This window comes from Oryzias latipes, chromosome 23 (assembly GCF_053564925.1).
Source record: "Oryzias latipes strain Hd-rR chromosome 23, Olatipes_Hd-rR_3.1".
Taxonomy (NCBI): Eukaryota; Metazoa; Chordata; class Actinopteri; order Beloniformes; family Adrianichthyidae; genus Oryzias; species Oryzias latipes.
Genome location: NC_136259.1, coordinates 7,266,622 through 7,272,657, shown reverse-complemented (window position 1 = coordinate 7,272,657; position 6,036 = coordinate 7,266,622). Strand labels below are relative to the sequence as shown.

At 36.9% G+C, this 6,036-nt stretch overlaps 1 long non-coding RNA gene across 4 annotated transcripts; it reads right to left on the bottom strand.

Moving 5' to 3' along the window:
* Positions 1 to 216: 216 nt before the first annotated feature.
* On the bottom strand, positions 217 to 5,012 carry LOC144989323 (uncharacterized). 4 transcript variants are annotated; one of them, XR_013653468.1, is made up of 7 exons: positions 4,875 to 5,012; positions 3,753 to 3,847; positions 3,442 to 3,591; positions 3,200 to 3,231; positions 2,906 to 3,039; positions 1,137 to 1,262; positions 217 to 844 (listed from the first exon to the last, which is right to left on the bottom strand). It is a non-coding gene; the product is annotated as an uncharacterized LOC144989323 (long non-coding RNA). The 4 variants fall into 4 exon arrangements; XR_013653467.1 differs by lacking the exon at positions 3,200 to 3,231 and adding an exon at positions 4,438 to 4,494 and having other exon boundaries at positions 4,875 to 4,952; XR_013653465.1 differs by lacking the exon at positions 3,200 to 3,231 and having other exon boundaries at positions 4,875 to 5,008.
* Positions 5,013 to 6,036: the final 1,024 nt, after the last annotated feature.

Sequence of the window (6,036 nt, the reverse complement as noted above, 5' to 3'; positions counted from 1 at the left end):
TCATATAGGTGCGCATCTGTACCCTTTCAGTATGTACCTTTCAAAGGCAAATATGTACCTCTGTGGACTAAATTGTACCTTATAGTGCTATGGTACCATAATGTACCTTTAAAAAAGGTACAAATTTGTTCTTTTAAGGGTACTGCCCCAGTGACAAGCCTTTTGTACCCTTTGATGGCAAATTTGTACCAGATACAGCACATTAAAAGACCAGTATAATGTTTATCACATTTATTAAACATTCAAAAAAATTACAATTCTGACATTTCACAGTATTTACAGTGTCACAACAGGATGCATATATTTACAATTAGCAATTTTACAGTAATGAAAAATCTATATTTTTCCTTCAGTTCACATTGCATTCATTGTAACTATAACCTTAACATTTGATCAATTGTAAACAGCACATAGCACTTCAGTTACCATTTTTAAACCATGAAATAAAACTTGTGACATTAACAAAAGAAGCACTAGACCTCATTTTAAGTACATCTTTCTACTGCATTCTACATTTTCTAAAAATAGATAATAAAAAAGTAAACTTATAAACAAGTTTAAATGCATAATTTAAATAATAAAATGCATAAATGTGATTAAGATAATATTGATACGAATTCTAAAAAGAAGAACTATAAAACACACTAAAGATTACGTTTATGTCAATACCTAGTAGATCCTCTGCAAGCATCTCTTCTCTTCTCTTGATTCTTTGGAGACTTTGGCTAATGGAGCTTTTCTTTGAACAAGCTCAAGCACCTTTGGCACAATACTGGTAAACGCCGTCCTTGAAGCGCTGGCTTAAACTGACAGGTGATGGATGCATTCGGTCAACTTCATCAAACTGAAAATTAAAAAAAAATTAGAAAATTAATCATTCACTTTAACTAAAACAAACAAAAGACAAAACATTCTAATATTCTTTTTTGCCTCTTTCATTGCCATTTCCCTTTAGTGATCTCATTGTATAAATATTACTTGGCTTGAATGACTATATATTTATATATGGGTTTAGAAAATTACAATGTTTTTACAATTGAGTTAAAGCTGTTAATGATCATTTTAGCAGATGTCTCAGCTTATATTGACATTCAAAATGTATTTTAAGCTGAGAACTGATTTAAAATGTCACTGACCCCTGAGGTTGTCTTCAAGAAAGGGTACTTCTTTAGTATATCCTCTCGCACCTTGCTGTACTGGATATGCAGGACATTCACATGACCTTCAACGGATGATGCATCCTCACCAATGACAGCAACCACCTATTGGATCAAATTTAAAAGTCCATATTAATAATAAAAAAATACAACTGCAAGCACTGATTACTGGGGTTAAAGCACTTTGAGATGATGTTTAAAGACAGTTTGTGCAGAGTGGTTTGGAGTTGATCAGAAATTAACTTCTGAGTTGTAGGCGGGGCTATTGACACAGTAGTTACCCTCTGCTGATGTCCGAACATCCCTTTGTTTACGCCCTCTCCCTCTAGCTTACAGTCCTTCCAACCTAAAACTAACATTAGTGGTGAAACCAAAATGGTGAGCAATATTGAAGCTTTCCGGCCATAGTTTAGATCAAGCTCAGACAAGTATGATGAAGATGTTAATGGATCTGTTTGTCTGCAAGTGGAAGCATCAGAATAGAGCAGAGGGACTCAGACCCACCTCATTTCATGTGGTGCGTCACAATAGAGACCTTCCTCAAACTGCATTTATTTTGTCTGTTCCTGATTCATCCCAATTTGAGTGAATACTCAGATGTGCAGTTTTAAACGTGTTCTTTTAAACGCGCCCATCATGAGAAAAATACTGCGACATGTTAAAATGGGGGACCCACTCCAATGAAAGTTATTTTTTAAAATGTGGCATTATTATGATGACATCGTTATAAGATTTAAGAATAAAACTGTTTCTCAATATTTATTTTCTCAAATTGGGATGAATCAGGAGCAGATGAAAAGATGTAATTTGAGAAAGCTAGCTACATTTGGCAGGCCACAAGCTCCCTGAATGAAGACAAGCGGAGCGCTTGTCTTCATTCTCCTCGTCTGAGTTGGCATCTGGCTCACATCTATAAGGCTGGATAGCTCCAATATTGCACGCCAATTCTGTTGCTTGGGGGTTGTGAGGGACTGTAAGGTAACGGGAGCGTAAACAATGGCATGATGGGAAATTAAGGCCGGTTAACTCTGCAAAACAGTCCTGTCAAGAACTTGAAGGTGAATTCCAATTGAACTGCAGAAACCATGTCCCAGAAAACATTTTTCCCTCTCAAAAACTGCATAGTCAATGTCTGTCTTTGTATAATAATAATGGATTGGATTTATCTGCGCTTTTCAAGACACTCAAAGCGCTTACAGTGTGTCCATTATTCATTCACACTTGGTGACGGTAAGCTACTGTTGTAGCCACAGCTGCCCTGGGGCAGACTGACAGAGGCGTGGCTGCCATTTCGCGCCTACGGCCCCTCTGACCATCACCGGGATCATTCATGTACATTCACACACCAGTGGAGCCACACTGGAGGCAAGGAGGGTGAAGTGTCTTGCCCAAGGACACAACGACATTTTGGCTGGTGGGAGCGGGGATCGAACCGCCAACCCTTCGGTCATTGGACGACCCGCTCAACCACCTGAGCCACTGTCGCCCGTATAGTCAATATCTTGTTAATTATGCAGAGCTTTGTTGAAGGAAATACAGAAGAATTATATGTTTGTATGATGAGGACAGCATTCCAGAATGTATTCAATGTGTTGTGACTTACTCGGTGCAATCTGCTGTTTCCCTAGAAAACTTTAAACTAGTTTGGATGATCTGACTTACTGCACTGTTTGACAACTAAACTGAATTGGAAAGACAGCCTGACTTTGAATGCTTGAAATGACTTTGTGAAAAGATTATTTACTTACTTTGGCAAGAGAGGTGTCTTCAAGTCTTCGTCTTGTTGTAGGACTGTGTTGTAATATTATGGTGTCATCTGAGTCCACTTCAAAATCTCCACTTGAACTGGTATTGCAGCTCTTTGCAGGACAACTCGGCTGATCTGTCAAAGTATTAAAGCTTTCAGTTACTGTAATATTTAAATTAGTATGATAGCAAAAACAAAAAAAGTAAAAACAAAGATTTTTAAATACTGACCGACTTAACAGTTTAGCAGATTTGTTATCTTGTCTAAGACAGCAATAGGATAAAAAAACTCATACTTATTTGCCCGTGTTTTGTTCCCCACACTGTCCTGTCAAATAAATCATTAACCCTCAGACTCCTATTGATGCAAATATACAATCAAAACTCTTCAGCTCAAAAATGTTCTTAATTTAGCATGTACTTGAAAGCAAAAACACAGATTATTTCCCTTGGAAATAAATTCAGGCATCAAAGGGGAATTTACCCAAAACCATTCAAAACAAAATAGATAAATTACAATTTAAAAGAAAAACTTCACCTTCTGGATTTGTATCTTCGGCCAGACAAATTTCCAACGCACCAAGGTTTGGGTTTTTCAACAGGAGATCAGAAACCTGCTCATCAACTTCTGTCTTTGAGTCATCAAACACTTTCAAGTCCAAGGTTGGGATGTTGAACTTTTTGGCAGCTGTGAACAAAGCAAAATTATGTTTAGAATACAGCACAGAAATTATCTTTAAATTAAAAACCAATTAAAAAAATCTGTTTGCATCACAGCTGACAGTTTTTCCACAAAGTTGACTGATTCCTGTAAAGAAAAATGCTGGAAATTGTGATGTTTCCACTCACCGCATTCCCAAAAGGATTTGAAGGTCAGCTAAACTTTAAAACATTTTTTATTTTTTTTTGGCGTTCGACATGTTCACGCACAGCTTGCATCTTTCCTGGTGGGAAAAAAATAATTACAAAAAAGAAAAAACATTACAACACCAAAAGGTACCAACACAGCATTTATTCAGATCTAAGCCCTGTTCCAAATAAATTAATACATTTTAAAATAGTAATGGCAAATATACAGTTCACACTAGCTGTCACAGCAATGTTGCAGAATTTGCAGAACTGCTAAAAAAACAACACTGACAACAATGCACTGGCTTCTAAGGACCTACAGATTTATTTCTTTGAAGTTCATTTAAAAAAATATTTTTTCCTGATTTATACATGAGTTTTTGGTTTGAGAAATCGTGACGAGTATCTGGAATCACGGACCTCCATTTAAAAAAAATAATCTCTGCAAGAGAATGATCAAAATCAACAACACAGTGATGAGCGATCATGATCATGACAACCTAAACAGTCTGTCACTGTCTTGCATTCGAGAAATGGTGGCTGCGCGCGCACAGCAGCTAAGGCAGGCTGACATATAAATGGGAAGGACCGCCATACTCTGCGGTGTAAAAAAAATAAAGTTAAAACGTTATTGGACTCCTACACATTACAGATTAAAATGATTAACGCATTGAATTCAACGGACCTGAAATATCAGTAGGAATTATGGAGCTGGTCGTTTCAAAAGTAGCTGGCTTCCTTACTAAGAAAGACAGAAAGAAAAAAAAAGGGGGGGGGGGGGTAGGCAACAACAACCGGTGCATCAACGCCAGCGTACATCGGTAAAACGGCGACAGAATTATCTAGTGAAAAAATGTATATATTTCAATGTATTTAACGGAACGCGGTACAACACCAATAAAAACAACAGCTTAATTTATTTAATGGCTGCATTTAGCTGAACTTCAAACGGCTGAGGCTAACCGTTAGCAAACTCCTGCTCGTAGTTTGCAATCTCCTCACAGGCACATACAAAGTGGAATAGCAGCATTCCACTACACAAAAGTTATTCCTTACAGATAAAATAACCAAACCCGCTTAAAACAAGTTTCCAACTTATTTTTGAGCAATTAGCAGACTTACCTCAGTCACAGCCTCTAACTTCCTCCGTCCACAGCGGGATAACAAAATGGCGGAAGAAACGAAACTTAAGAAAGTAGAGTGGGCGTGGTCTCGCTGGTTTACTCCAACACATTTCCTCTACGTTTTTACACCTACTTAAATAAAAATTACTGATGGTAACTCCGAAAAAAGTACTCTCTCATTTTTCCCGTGTAGGTGCAAAAGCTAAAAGGTACTAATATGTACACATAATGTAACGTAGTAACAGAGAAATTTACTTTTTTATGAGAATGTATGATTAGAAAGAAAATAACTTAAATTAACAGCTCAAAGACTAGAAATTTAAATTGAATTTAGGCCAAGTTAAAGTACACCATATAAGGTTAAAAACATCAAATATTTTTGTCTACATTGTGCTTTTGCTCTAAATTAAAGGCAAAACTTAAAACAGCTCTTATATAAGTAAAAAAAAAAAACAGGCTCACACTAATACATGTTTAAAAGTTATTGTCTTGATGCTCTGCACAATCAATAAAATATAATGTGCTTGTGTACTGTTCAGAACTAGTCATAAAAGATGTGTGGTCTCTTAAATATATTTGGTTATTTTGTGCATCTTTTCCAAATAACCAACACGTATTAAATGATTTTGGGTGACGTTTCATACACTTTGAATTATTACTTTTGTCACACAAGTGATTGTACCTTTGTTTGTGGAATAAAGGGTCCAAATATGGGCCCTCTGATGGTTGGAAACATATTTGTACCTTTTTTATCCTTAAATGGTACATATGAGTACCCTAAGGTGTAATTATGACTCACTTAGGGTACAAATTCACCATTTGTACCCTAAGTGTTCACAAACGTACCCCAACCGTACCCTTTTTTCTGACAGTGCAGGAGGACATCAAAATTCTACAGGTACAAGTCGTGATTCAAACCAGGGCCTTAGATCACAACTATGGAAAAATGTAATATGGAATTTTTCCCACAACAAAATATGACCTTATCCACAAAATGCTTTTTATTTGGTGCCTTTACAAGCAGATGTAAATGTGGACTTTGTTTTGCATCTGTTGGGCGCAGCGTTCACGTTCCTGACAGCAGAGGCAGGTTGCTGCTTTACCCCTCTTGACATGCTTGGGTTTTTTTCAGCAGCGCTTTGAAGTTTGGGGGAAGGATG